The following is a 13951-nucleotide window of genomic DNA, read 5'->3' on the forward strand; positions in this document are numbered from 1 at the left end:
AGGCAAAACACACACACACTGAAAGTCTATACCCCAAAATGTTAACAACGTACATTATCTCTAAATGCTAGGACTATAGGCGATTTTCATTTTCTTCTTATCTGTATTTTCCATATGGAAATGTCTTATTTTTATAATACATTTTTTAAAACTTACGTTAAAAATCAGCAACCCAGAGAAGCAGAGGACAGTTTTTGGTTTGGTTTGGTTATTTATTGACATTATGATTTGTTGTTTCTGTTTCTTGTTTATTTGTTTGCTGATTGTTTTACAGGTCAGGCTATTAAGATATGTGTAACTTCACAGACAAAAGGAACTTCTCCTAAATAGGTTTCCAGATTATTTTGTTTTGCATGTTTTCCTGCTGGCTTGATGAAGCAGTTCTCACCTGCACTGGGGTTAGAAAACATCACGTTGGAGAGTCAAAATAACAAAGATGAGTCTACAACCTGTCCATGGATTAATGGTGTGGAATGGACCACTGCTGACACAACTGAAGTTCCAGACTGACTGGCGGTCACCACACACCTCTCAGGTTCCATAATTGTATTTCCTCATGCCACTAGGATGAGACCCTTACCATGCCACTCACAGGAGGTTATGGGGGAAATTCTGTTCACACATACCCTAACACATACGCATAATTAAACCATCTTTTCTTTTCCAAACAAGTACAAACTTCACTCTGATAATGAGTCTCCCGCTACCATCACATTATACTACTAGAGACCAATCTTTCTACTCAAAAACTTTATTCTCACAAAGAGAAGGATGACCTATTCTAACCTGTCGTTTTCTTCCTTTACATCATTTTTTCCTTTTAGGCCATTTCCAAAATAGGAAGGTAAATATATGTTTTAAATCATCTGTGGTGGTGTCTTAAATTATGTCATTTCTTAAAGAAGAAGGAGGAGGAAGAAAGTAAAGAGAAAGGAGAGAAACAGAAGGAACGGAAAAGAAAACCTCAATGATTGTCTTCCAGCTTCCTTTCCTACAGAAGTTCCACTTGTGAGGGTGACTTCTTGGTGTGGGACACACTACTAAGCAATTCTGGCAGTTTGGGGAAAGAGCTGAACAGACACATTTCTGCTTCAATAAATTAATGTTGTCCATTTTGATTTATTCATTCAGCAAGAGCATGTTCCCATGTTGAAAGCTGACCTAAAAAAAATCTCCTTTATAAAAATTTTAAAAGTGTATCATTGCATGTTTAAAATTAAAAGCCCAATGTGAGAAGAGAAGCAATACTCTACAGTTTATCACGAATGAGTAGAAAAACCGTTAAGTAGCAGTTATATATTTTCCCATATTTGACTATTCCATGTGCATATTGTGCACCAAACATAATATATGATGTTTCAAGGTAATTTCATTTGTAGGTATTGAGACCAAAAGAAACATCATAGAACTATTCTTCAGAGTTCATAGATGGTACTCATCAGACTACATGCTCGGTTCTAGAATAATCTAAGAATCTACGGCCATGCTACCCTGAACAAGCCGGATCCCGTCTGATCTCAGAAGCTAAGCAGGGTCGGGTCTGGTTAGTACTTGGATAGGAGACCACCGAGGAACACTAGGTGCTGTAGCCATAAAAAATAAGGGATTGTAAGCTGACAAGGTCCTTGCAATCGATGAGGTCAACCAAGGGTTGCCTCGCCTTAAAAAATAAATAAATAAATAATCTAAGGAATGTAGGGAAGAGCTTAGACAAACCAAAAGCGGTTAACCACCAATCTACCCCCGCACTTTACCACCATATTCAGACACGATCACCAAGACCCCTTCCTCCGTAGAGAGACAAATGTGCAGAAAGCCAGGATGCTTCTCAAGGCCCACGCTCAATAAGAACAAATAGAATCCACTGAGAATGCTCCCCCAACCACAAGTCAATGTCAAGGGCACTGACGAGTAAAACGAGGTAATATACACGTAGGCTATAAGTACATACTACTTTTAAACACAATTTTTAAAGTCAACAGATAAAAGTTCCTAAGACATTTTTAAGGGCATTCTCCATCTCAACCTGTGAGACTGGCGTCATGGCGGCCGAGAGCCGCCTGGGCACTCTTGCATTTGTGATGCTGTTGGTTAGAGACTTCGGGGGCTTGCCGGGTGAAATCTGAAACGGCGCCCCACCACCACCCCAAACCAAACACACACACACACACACACACACACACACACACACACACACACACACACACACACACACACACACACACACACACACACACACACACACACGACAAGGGAAGACCACCATCAGCATCAGCAGGGGGCGGCTTTAAGCAAGGGGACTCACCAGGCTTATTCCCAAGCTGAGGAGCTCTCCGCACCCGCCGCTGGCATCTTAAAAGTTTACGAGGAGGCCTTGGTGGGCTTCTAGCCAGATACCGACCAGCCCAGCGGTCTCAACACGACGGCGCTCTGTTCCGGAACATGCGGGCGCGGCGGGCGGAACGTTCGTTTCAAGGACCGGCAGGGGGCGGAGCCTCCCCAGTGGCCCGGATGTAGCTCCGGGGTCAACCTGCCTCCCGTCCTCTCATGACCTCTTGCAACAGATGCTCTCGTTACCACCTGAAGAAACTAGGGTCTGAGAACGGCCTTGACTCCTCTGGGGGCACTTAAGAGTTTTAATCAAACAGTTTTTGAAAATGAATTGATGCTAAAGGAAATAGTTGGTGCCATTTTCCTAATGCTATTCTCAAAGAATGAGAGTGTTTATAGGTTAGTGGCCCTTTTCTTGGTAGCTTTAGTGGCCTTTTTCTTGGTAGCTTTGTGCTGTCATCTCTCTTATGGGAAGAAACTTCTGGTCTGAAATAACAAAGAATTTGTGGATTATCAAGCTGCTGTAGCCAGAAGAGATTTGTTTGGGGTTTTTGTTTGTTTGTTCGTTTGTTTTTGTATGTTTGTATTTTTAATTTAAAACGTACACTCATTATGGTTCCCCAACACGTATGGTGAGGGGTATGCCTCTATAAGCCTGTGAGAGTGACATTTCCAAGGAAAAACAGAAAGAGGGATCTTGTCTCCTTTAATGAGAAGAGAAGGATTTCATTACACCATATTGGAAGAGAGAAGGTGGAGCAAATTCTATGAATTTACTAATTAATTTTTACCTAAACAGCTAGGGAACATATTCTGATCCCAGGCATCCATATATCTTTTCACCATAGATGAGTTGACTTGTTCCTATGGACAGGAGTTGCACTGGGTAATGTGGGAGACCCACGAATGCATGTGATCACGAGTTTTGAGGTATGCTGACTTAGGTTGATTTCCCAGTTGAGGCTACTCTGGGTGTAAGACATTTGGGTAGCAATTCCTTTCTACCTGACTTGCAGGAAAGCCCTCCCCTCTTCTCCACACCCTCTAGTGGTCTAATCAGTGGTCTAATGGAAAACATATGATTCTGTTCTATGCTGGCCTAGTCTAACCACTGAGTCATTACCAAGAACTGTCAAGTGACTTTAGGTAACTGTAGGAGTTACCAAGAACAGGGAAAGAATGATGGTAGTCTACCTACCTAAGTGCGGTGGAAAGTAAGTGGACTTAGAATCAGAAAGTCAGGGGTTCAAATTCCAGCTCTTCTCTTTAGTTTATAATTGAACCTTAATTTTCTCTTCTATAAAAATGGAGAGAAAAAAAATCTAGCTCTCACACTAGTTGTGAGACTTAAATGAGATAATGTATATTGTTAGTTATCTAGCAATAGTTACTGAATATTCTCATGTGCCACTCATCTATTATAATTTTATAATTGAATTCTTACCATATGCCAGGCACTGAGCTAAGTGGGTGACATGCATTTTTTAACTGGATCTTTGAGACAATCTCTTATATTATCCTCATGTTACAAGTGAATAAACTAAGACATCTAGAGGTTGAGAAATCTGCCGAAGGTTAACAATTCCACACCCAGGAATTCTGACACCAGAATCCAGATTTTCCTGGCCTGAACTTTACTGCATTCTGTAAGGCTCCCTGCTAAACAGTGCCTAATAATCAGTGATTCATAAGTATTTACAGCTTCTTGTAAAGAGAGTCTGTTTCCCTATTTAAAAAATTCAATTGTATTGACTTTACCCTATTGTTATTCTCCCCTCAAGTACTGGAAAATCTTAAGAGAGGAAGGGAGAAGGGGAATTCACACCCTGCTCCACTGGGAAGGACAGTGAGCAATGGCCAGGTGTTAGCCCTCTTTGGGTGCCCATCACCAATAACGACTCCTAAGAAACACTTAGAAAGCTGGTGTCTCATACATTCAGTTATCCTAGGAAACATAGTCCCCCCAACCCTGCAGTCTCACCTATTTGTACAAAAATGCCTGTGCTTGAGGATGGCTCAAATCCTGGGTATCTCAGTTAGTTCTCTCATTTGCATTAATCACACCGCTAGAGCCAGAAGACAGAATGTTGTTGCTTTGCTGCTTAAGGAAATCCAGTGTATTTTGCTGTCCCCTTGTGGCTGTCTGAAATTTCTCTCTTTCGAGTGATACATAACCTGGATTAAAATTTTCTGATTAAAACTTCTGCCTCCCGAGGACTAAGCATGGATTCTTCGTACTATTATGTTCTTTGTAAAAAAATGTATACACACTAACATTCTGCATTTTAATTGAACTACAACTGATACAGTGATGACCGAATTCTCAATTGCTTTAGAAACGGATCTTTTGACTGATACTTTCACAATGCAAAGTTATTTCTTTTTCTCCAGAGTTTAGTATTGTAGCTTGATTATTCACCATGTTATCGACATAAATAGAACCTCATATTGAAAGAGACAGGATTAATATAAATTTATCATTGTTATCTGCTTTTTATAAAAATATGAAATAATTTCAATATTTTAAATTGAGAAGGCACAAGAGAGAAGCTCTGAGTCATTTTAGTATAGTTTATTCATCAGTGCTATAGAACTGCTAGAGAGCTCAACCATAGCTGAGAGATTGGTAGAGAAAGAAAAAATGGAACAATAAAACTCCACTAAATAAGTGAACTGATCAAAATGTGCCTGAAAATTTTAAGAGGAACATTTTTTAATTACTAACTTAAAACAAGTTAGTTAATTTAAACATTTAGCACCCTCTTCTCCACAAATTTTTAATGTTTAATTATATTCACACCATCCCCCAAACATATCCTCACATTAATAGATTTTTATTCCAGAAACACCAAATACATTAAGAACAAATATTTTAAGAACTAAAACTGTGTACAGTAAGTGCTTAGTTAACATCATCAATTAGGTTCTGCCACTTTTAAGCAAAATGATGTATAATGAAACCAATTTTACCATAAACTAATTGATATAAACAAGGGTTAAGTTCCTTTCGCATCTTGTCAACCTCATAAGAAAACTAGGTTATTTATGGACCTACTGTACTATGCAATGTCAATAATCAAACGTTGACAATGATTTTTTGCTCTTCGGTTCATCTCTGTTTTGTCAAAATTGACTCTCTTCCAATCCCCGCCCCGGATCAGCAAAATATTATAAGGTACATTTAACCCTATAAGTAGTGCATAAAGAGACCTTATTTTGCTCTGTGGAAAAGTTGATGTGGCTATTTAGCTGTCAGTGGGTTAAAATCCTCTAGTTACCTGGTCTGGATATGAGACCAGTCACACTACTAAAATGTATGATCAATATAGTACTCTACGCAAATAGCATGTCTTTTAATAGGAGTAAAGCAACAAATTTTATCCCTTTTTATTTTTGGTTGCAAAGTTTCACTACTGTAGATCCTCTCAGAAAAATGTGCATACGTTCATACACGTATAATTTTGCATTTAGTTTTGTAAATTTCGCAACTACTTTGAAACCACCCATGGGTCCCAAAGCGCCCATGACAGCTTCCCTGCCCATGACGGCTTCATCTGACCTTATCCAGAGCTGTCCATTCAGCACCAGTGATACCCCAACACATTGATGGGAGAAACAAAAGCCCACCCAGGATGAGGAAGAGCAGATTTCAGCTCCTACTAAGTGGTAATAAAAGATGTACAAACTGAGAAATGTGACTCATCGGATGGTATATTTGAATTTTGTTCAGCATTTTTCCAGTGTTACGACAGTCTTATTTTCCTATTCATAGGTCCATGAAGATACCACATATAGATTTTATTATATAAATATCGTTGCTGGCAATGTTGCTGGTGCACCAATACAAATTCATTTTTTAAGAATGCACTGCACACTCAATGAATTATCTAAATTGGGCTGTTACTAAAGATATTTTTACAATTCAAAATGGATGCTGTTCTCTGATGAAAAATACATTAACATGACTATTCCGTTTCTTACTAGCCTGATAATTTCTTTTCTCAAAAGACCTAATTCTTTGGGGCATTAGGTGGGGGGAAGAAATTTGCTAAATATGCTGAATCGTTGTCAGAGGTTAGGAGTATCGACTACCTGATATAAAGCTGAACTTTGACCTTTAAAATCTAATGGGGAGAATTGAAGCACTGCTTTTATGCTGTTCACTGTTTGCAAATCAGACTGAGCCACCTAGAAGCCATGGCATAAAATGTCATTTCCCCTTTGAAATTTTGCTACCATTTAAAGGATAATGCAGAAGTTCCCTGTGTTCACGCCTGTAAGGAAAATGGAAATTCATGTTACAGGCACATGTGTATTATGCATCTTAAAATATTTCCATCTGCTTCTGAAGCTGCCATAGAGAATGCCAAAAAATCTTTTACAGATTAGCAAGAGGGTAAATGGAGAATTTCGGTGGAGCTTTTCCCAGCCACGTCTTCCCGCCTATCCGTGCCTGCCACCCCCCCACACACACCTAGTGAATGTTTGATATCACTTAGCTCTGACTAAGCTCTCCTCTCATATGCAAAAGACATTAACTTTACATTTTCCATAGCTTACTCTGACCACAGGAGACATTCATTCACTAGCTGTCAGGCCGCATGTGACATAGAGGAGTTTTCACATGTTCATCAGGACAGGGTTGTGTGTCTGGGTAGGCTGAACCCACCCCCACCCTCTCCTGTCCCACATCTTCTAATTCGATGTTAGAAAATGGTGCCATTTCATGGCAATCACTATAACAGTTTAAAGGAGCTAAAGGGGTATGTTTTTAGTCTTGGAGCATGATTGCATTTCTGAAGGATGTTAGAATTTGTCTTCGACGTGGCTCTTAGAGAATGAGCCTCTTCTAGTCTCTTTCGAATGTGGGAATGAAAGTAGTTCACATGGTCGACAGCCACTGCTTTCGACAAGTGGGCCTGGTTTCTACAGTCCATCTGAATGGTATGGACAATGTTGTCGGCTAACAAACTCTAAGTTCCAAAGGGTAAAGCCACCTTGCAAGGTGGAGGCCCCATCTTAGACATTTCTTAAGGAGTTCCAGGACGTGCAAAACAAGTGATCTGAGGTCTACCCTCTCAAGAACCTTGGCCTATACTGTGTATGTTAATGGATGTGGGGTCATTTTAACCCCTCCAGCTCAGAAATAGTCATTTTTGCCATTGCTGTTGTTTCAAGCCCAAGACTGTGGGTCTGTTTTCTAGCCCTTCATTCTCCTACTTTTTCCCCGTTGGATCCACCAATTCCTTTCACCTGAAGGTTTAGTCCCAGCCTGCCAATTACAAGAGCAGAGTAACTATGCATGTAGCCTCTGTTATGTCTGGCCGCTCTGAATCCCTTCATGCTGGGGAGTTGGGTTTCTCCCAGACCTGGTGGTCCAGCCATCAAAACTGCTGAGTTTCTGGGTTGCCCCTCCCTGACACTCAGCTTTGTCGTCAACTCCACCACAATCCTTACATGAGCTCAAGCACATAGGGACAAGTTCAGTTCACCTGGGCTGCTCATATTCTCCTCTGTCTCTCTGATTGGTCCACCAATCTAGGGTTCTACTGACGTTCCCTGCCCTGACCAGGATGCCACTCTAACAAAGCAAGGCATTATCTAACAGCCGGGCTAACTGCTGAAGTCTGCTGATCTGTCCCCATGCCCACTGGGACAACATCTGCCCTTCCTTCAAACTGCCCCTTTGCAGAGCCCCTGCAGTTTGGCTGGCTAAGCCGGTCCTGGACCTTCTGGAATTTGGTCTGTAACTCTTTCCTCTGACTTCTCTGGACAACACAGGGTACCAAGGTCCCCGTTCACCCAGTTCCCCAAATTGGCCCATTTAAAACACTGGTTTCCATGGCAAAATGGAAAGACTGGAAAATTACTCTCAGGATCAAGAAAACATTTTTTGTTTTCACGGAAAACTGAAAAATACACAACAGAGACCAGCCCCTCTGCGGGATGTCAGCCGTCAAGTGCCTGCACTTAGGAGCTATGTAAACTTGATCGGGTCACTGAACTTCCAGACCTCTGTTTGTTGGTTCAAAACCTCAGGAGCTTCCTGGGTGAAATCTGAAGCTGGCCCCTTACAGAGGGAAGGGAGAGACAGAAGAAAGAGGAAGACCAGTCCAGGGGATCTGCTTTAAAAAGGAAGGGAACTTACGAGGCTTGTCCTGGGCTCCCCAGGATGAGTAGATTTTAAAAGTTTTTGCAGAAATCTTAACGGGATTCAGTCACCTATATAGTCTAGATGGTCTCAAGACATGCTGCACTCTCGAGGCTGAGCCCTTGACAGTGGCTCTCACTGTGGGAACGGTAGCTGGAACCTACATTTGAAGGACAAGGGAGGGGGTGAAGAACCATCGATTGCCCAGATTCAGCTCTTGAGCCACCGGTAGTCACATCCTCTTGGTGACCACCTCCAACACTACTTCCCCAGCTGCAGAATGACAGCAACAACAGTGCGTGCCTACTTGACACTGCGTAAAGGCTGAAGAGATAACACTACGTCATTAATGTTATCATTGTTTCAGATGCATCTCCTTTTAAAGCAAAACATTTAGTTTGCTTATTGACATTTTTAATATAGTCATAGAGCTGAGATTCAAACCCTGGTTCGATGGCATCAAAACCAAATGCTTTCCACACATGCTTGGTGCCATTTCTGAGAATAAAGTAGAATAATAAAGTACATATTTTTTCTCAATCCACATGAAATGCTTTCTCAAGTATTCAATAATTGCAGAGAAATTTTTATTTCTTTTGTTTTTGTTTTCGGTATTTAAAGTACATTCCAACAGTCTATAGTATTTTATTATCTGTGACCTAATTAATCTTTGTAAAAAAAAATCAGTGAGTATTGAGTCTACTCTTTTTCTCTGTTGTGTCTTACCTCAATCAAACACCCTGAAAATTTCTTTCAATATATGCTGGATTTGCCATTTCAAAGGTGGTTAAGTCACTGTTTTAATCTCATAACGCAAGGTTTGCAAAAGTTAAAATGTTGATTTTATCACTTATGCGAGTAGGTGAACAAAGTTTTTAATCTGATATACAAACTGAAAAATATGAATGTTCGTTGACGACATTGAAATCAGCTTCAGTGCATACTCCCACATGTCCAGCCAACAAATCCGAGTATTATTGTGATGCATTGGGCTAGATAGTCTAAAATGCCTTAATGCTTGAAATTGCCTGCCAATATATATACATTTTTATTTAAGCATATTTCTTAGAAAAGGACTTATGAGAAGACTATATTAAGAAAAACTTATTGAAGGATAATAATGTGGCAGACGCTAAGCTAAGTGCTTTCCAGGCACAACGCTTTAGTTAACTCTCACAAGCACTCTCTCAAGTTGGTTCTATTACTATTTTCATTTTAAGAAGTCAATCGGGAGACTGAGAGTTTAAGAGGTGTGTCCAAGGTAACATGGCTGGTAAGTGGGAGCCAGAATTTTAAATAGCCCATGCGGCTCTGGACTGCAGGCTTCCTCCTTGCTTCCATACCCACGCTCAGTCACTGCACAAACACTTTCACTCTTTTAAAATAATTCTTCACCCATTTTATTAGCATCCTATTGAAATTCACTTTATCCTGCAAAAGTGTGTCATGAATCATGGACATTTTTGCACGCAAATATAATTTTCATACAAGCTAAATTAAAACTCACTGGCTCCTTAATTTCTCGGAAAAAAAAATGTTTAAATAAACAGAATTCATGTTCTTTGCTATTGGAAAATAAACATTGCCATTCGCCCAAAGTTTGTGGCTTAAAAAAAAAATAACAGATCTATTCTTTATGAGCTATAGTTTAGGGAATTGGAGGGACTGGCAAGTCGGTGTTTATGCTTCTCTCCAGCAGTGCCTCATTTGATTCTAGTGAAGGAGTCCCCAAAGCTAACAAGCTCAAGGAGAAAATGGCCCATCCAAAGATCACTATCAGACTAGTGAGACCAATTTAGCCACTTTATGGTGGAAGTTGTGAATTGCTCAGAAGTTGTCAAAAGCACGCAATGTCACTGGCTTGACTTTTCTGGCTGCTAAATTGGAGGAGCTGAGAGAGATGGCATGCACTTGATAAACAGTTCTGCAGCTGTTGAAAATGTCAAGTGGTTTAGCAAGTTCCTGTCTAAGAACAACTCTTTGCCTCCCAGTCCAGAGGGTCACACAAGATCACAGGAAAACTGACTGCTCTGAGCTGAGCTGACTCTTCTTAAACAAGTAGCGGTTAAGTTATGACTCTTCCTCTTGTTCTCCCTTGGGGAACAGAGAGCCATCACTTGCCAAGGAAGTGTCTGACTAGACTGGCATTGCAAGGAAATCCAAGGTGAGGTGCACTAAGGCTCAGATAATACCAGGAAGTCACTGAACTTGGATACAGTAGAAACAGCACACTTTTAGGTCATTCTCTAAGCTTCATGGTCATCATCTCCTAGACCTCATTCACTAGGAAGCTTACACAGTGCTCTACAGACCTAAAGCAGCATTACATTTGGAATCCATTAAACACATCTATCTGTAACTGGTATCAAGATGTCCAAGCATAAGTATCACTTTTTCCTTCATGATAGTTTTCAATAATTCTGAAATTTAAAAAAAAAGGAAATTTCATTTAACCAAACATCAGAGAGCCAATATATTTAAATATACTTTAACACATATACTCCTCCATCCAAAAGATATTCTATAAGTCTGCACTTGTAGAGGCATCTTTTGTCTGTAATATGGGATAAATGTCCAAAGAATTGCATTTGAGGTCTGACAGTTGAAAGTTCAAAACTGGATGAGATGGGTAGACCATGACTTTTCACACTATAATGTGAACATGCATCACCTGGGTATCAAGTTGCACTCCAGGTTCTTCTCTGCATTGCTAACAAGCTCCCAAGTGACGACAGTGATGCTATGGCTGCAAAGAACAAGGACACAGAAGGCAAGGTCCAGGGTAATGCAGAGCTTCTCAAAACAAATATAGCTACTTCACATCCGAAAAGAACGTCCAGAGCTAATACCCATAGGGTGAGTGATGATTAGTTTTGTTCGCCAAGTTCTAGCTCTAGCTTCATTAAGATTTATGTGGTCTGAAATGGGTGCAGTGCCCACCAGGCCAACTGGAAATTCTGCTCTTGCCCATTCTTGGCATTGCATAACCATTATACGAAAACTGCAAGAGTTGAGAAAACACACACACACACAACCTTTTGTTTCTTAGAGGCAGGTTCTATTTTTCTGTTTCTGTGCTCTGTACTTTTCCTTCACGTGCCTCTTCCTGATAATTTCTTCCTCTGTGGATATTCCTGAAAGACATTCCCTATGCTCCAATTTACTTAAGAAATATACTGTTAGAATCATTAAGACACCATTGTGTGGGCAGGTCCCAGCTCTGCAAATTCCTAATTTTGATTTATTTCCAGACAAGTCTGATCTCTTCGTGTAAGTCTGGACCTGGAAAGGAGTGAGTACCAAATAACGGAAGGAGAGAACTGTGTTGAGACAAGTGAAACCATTGCTGATTTTCAGCCCCAGGGACAATGTTTGAGGTCTTTCAGCTCTCTAAAATTTCTCCCAGACAATCAGACTCCTGCATAATGATGTAGGAAGAAAGATATCAATCAAAGCAACCAAAAGCAAATAATTAAAATTTCCGCCAATAGGAGAAGCAGTTAAAAATATGTAAGGGTATATATCAAAATATTAGACAGCCATTCAAAATAATGTTACCTACATTAATTGACATGATAAGATGCCCACGATATAATTTGGAAAGCAAGGCAGGTAACAGTAGCATAATTCCATTAAGGGGTGGGTGTGTGTGTGTGTGTAAGTGCAAAAGTATAGAACAACGCATTTTAAAGAGCACATGAACAATTAACTTGGAATTATGGATAATATTTATTTTCCTGCATGTATTCTTAAGTTTTCTCAAAATGTATTATTTTAAAAATAAAAAACAAAGCTATTTCCACTTGAGAGAACACCTACTCGGCAAGTATGTATGAACCATGACCATCTGGGGAGGCAGGGAAGTGCTGGCAGGAGCATCGTGAGTCATTAGTGTCAATATTTAATTTGCTCCTGTATCATTTTAATGCCAACTACGGCTTAACACTTTCAGGCAGAAATGGCTAACTCACCCTCTACAGGAAAACATTTTGGCCAAACTGTTTTCCTTGACAACACGGTGGATGATAAATGGAAACTAATTTCATCACTAATTTTAATATACTTTGTCTACTGCCTCTTAACCATCAGTTTAGGAAAGAAGATATAAAATCCATTGTTTCAATTCACAAGTATATTCCAACTGGACTGGATGACCAAGCCCGGTAGCTAGTCTTCAAAGGTGCGCCCCGCCGTGAAACACATATCCTAGTATTCACAGCGGGAATTACACCGTGTAATTTCCCTGCAGCTTCTGCCTCGGACTTTTGGATTACTAATTCTGGGAAAATCTGATTGCCATGGAAGTATTCCAACTACTCTGAGATGGCCAGGCTGTGGGCAACCCAAGCTAGCCACATAGAGAGGCCACATAAAGAGAGATATACCTTCTTAGTTCCCTGATATAATTTGGAAAGCAAGGCAGGTAACAATAGCATAATTCCATTAAGGTGCCACCCCAGCCCTGGCACCAGACATGAGTGAAGAGGCTCTCAGTGACTCTTGCCCCAGCGAGCTGACTGCAACTGCATGAGACATGACATGCAAGAACACCCCAGCTGAGCCCGGTCAACCCAGAGGGCGGGAGAAACAGTAATGGACTGTTGTTTTTAGCTATTACGTCTTGGGATTTGATGTGTCACAGGAAATGATTGAAATACCAAGAAATCACCATAAAAAGCTTTTGTTATTAGCTCATTTATCTCTCTCCATTTTTCACTTTGTTTCCTACAAAATCTTGAGTAAGCAGGGAATCGTGGTGATGATGTGGAAAGCAAGCATATACCCATCCAAAGAAAAATATTTAAAATATATTTTAAAGTATGAAAATAAGAAATGGCTGTGGAATAGTGAGTAAAACAAACTTCACATATGAGGCCCGAGAACCTTGCATTTATGCCTTCCCCCTCCTCCACATACCTGCACCCCTTAGAGACCCCTAAAACAACGATCCTAATGCCAAGGACGACCGATAGCTTGAGACAGATGAAGGACTGTAGCAATCTTAATAAAGTCTGAGAAAGAAGGACATCAAAATCAGTATAACAGAGGCCATTGTCATTGGAAAGTCATTTCTCCACTTCATATTCTACTCCCTGAGATGATGTCAATCTGAGGTGGAACATGAGGGGCTTTGAAAGCGGTCAGCTCCTGCTTCAGCAACATCAACCCGTTTAAGCAACAAGGGAGATCAGAGGTGAGTGTGTGCCTCCAGGTATATCAGCCGAGCCACTCCAACCGTTAGCGTTAAGATCTAGCAATTCTTCTCCACACTGGACTAATGTGGATGCGAGTCAAATAGGTCTAATCACCCCCTTTATAGGAGAAATCAAAGCACTCTGTGGGTCCAACGATATTTTACCTGTGCTAACATTCTTTCTTTCTTAGAATCTCTGCATCACACCACTGCCTGATGGTATAAAACAAACTTCCTAACATGACGCATATTACGCGTCAGACCAGGAAAAATTT

At 40.5% G+C, this 13951-nt stretch overlaps 1 pseudogene; it reads left to right on the plus strand.

Moving 5' to 3' along the window:
• The first annotated feature begins 1473 nt into the window (after nucleotides 1-1473).
• Nucleotides 1474-1592, plus strand: LOC120600445 (uncharacterized; annotated as a pseudogene).
• Nucleotides 1593-13951: the final 12359 nt, after the last annotated feature.

The sequence above is a fragment of the Pteropus medius genome, unplaced genomic scaffold, assembly GCF_902729225.1.
Source record: "Pteropus medius unplaced genomic scaffold, Ma_sr-lr_union100, whole genome shotgun sequence".
In the NCBI taxonomy this organism is placed as follows: domain Eukaryota; kingdom Metazoa; phylum Chordata; class Mammalia; order Chiroptera; family Pteropodidae; genus Pteropus; species Pteropus medius.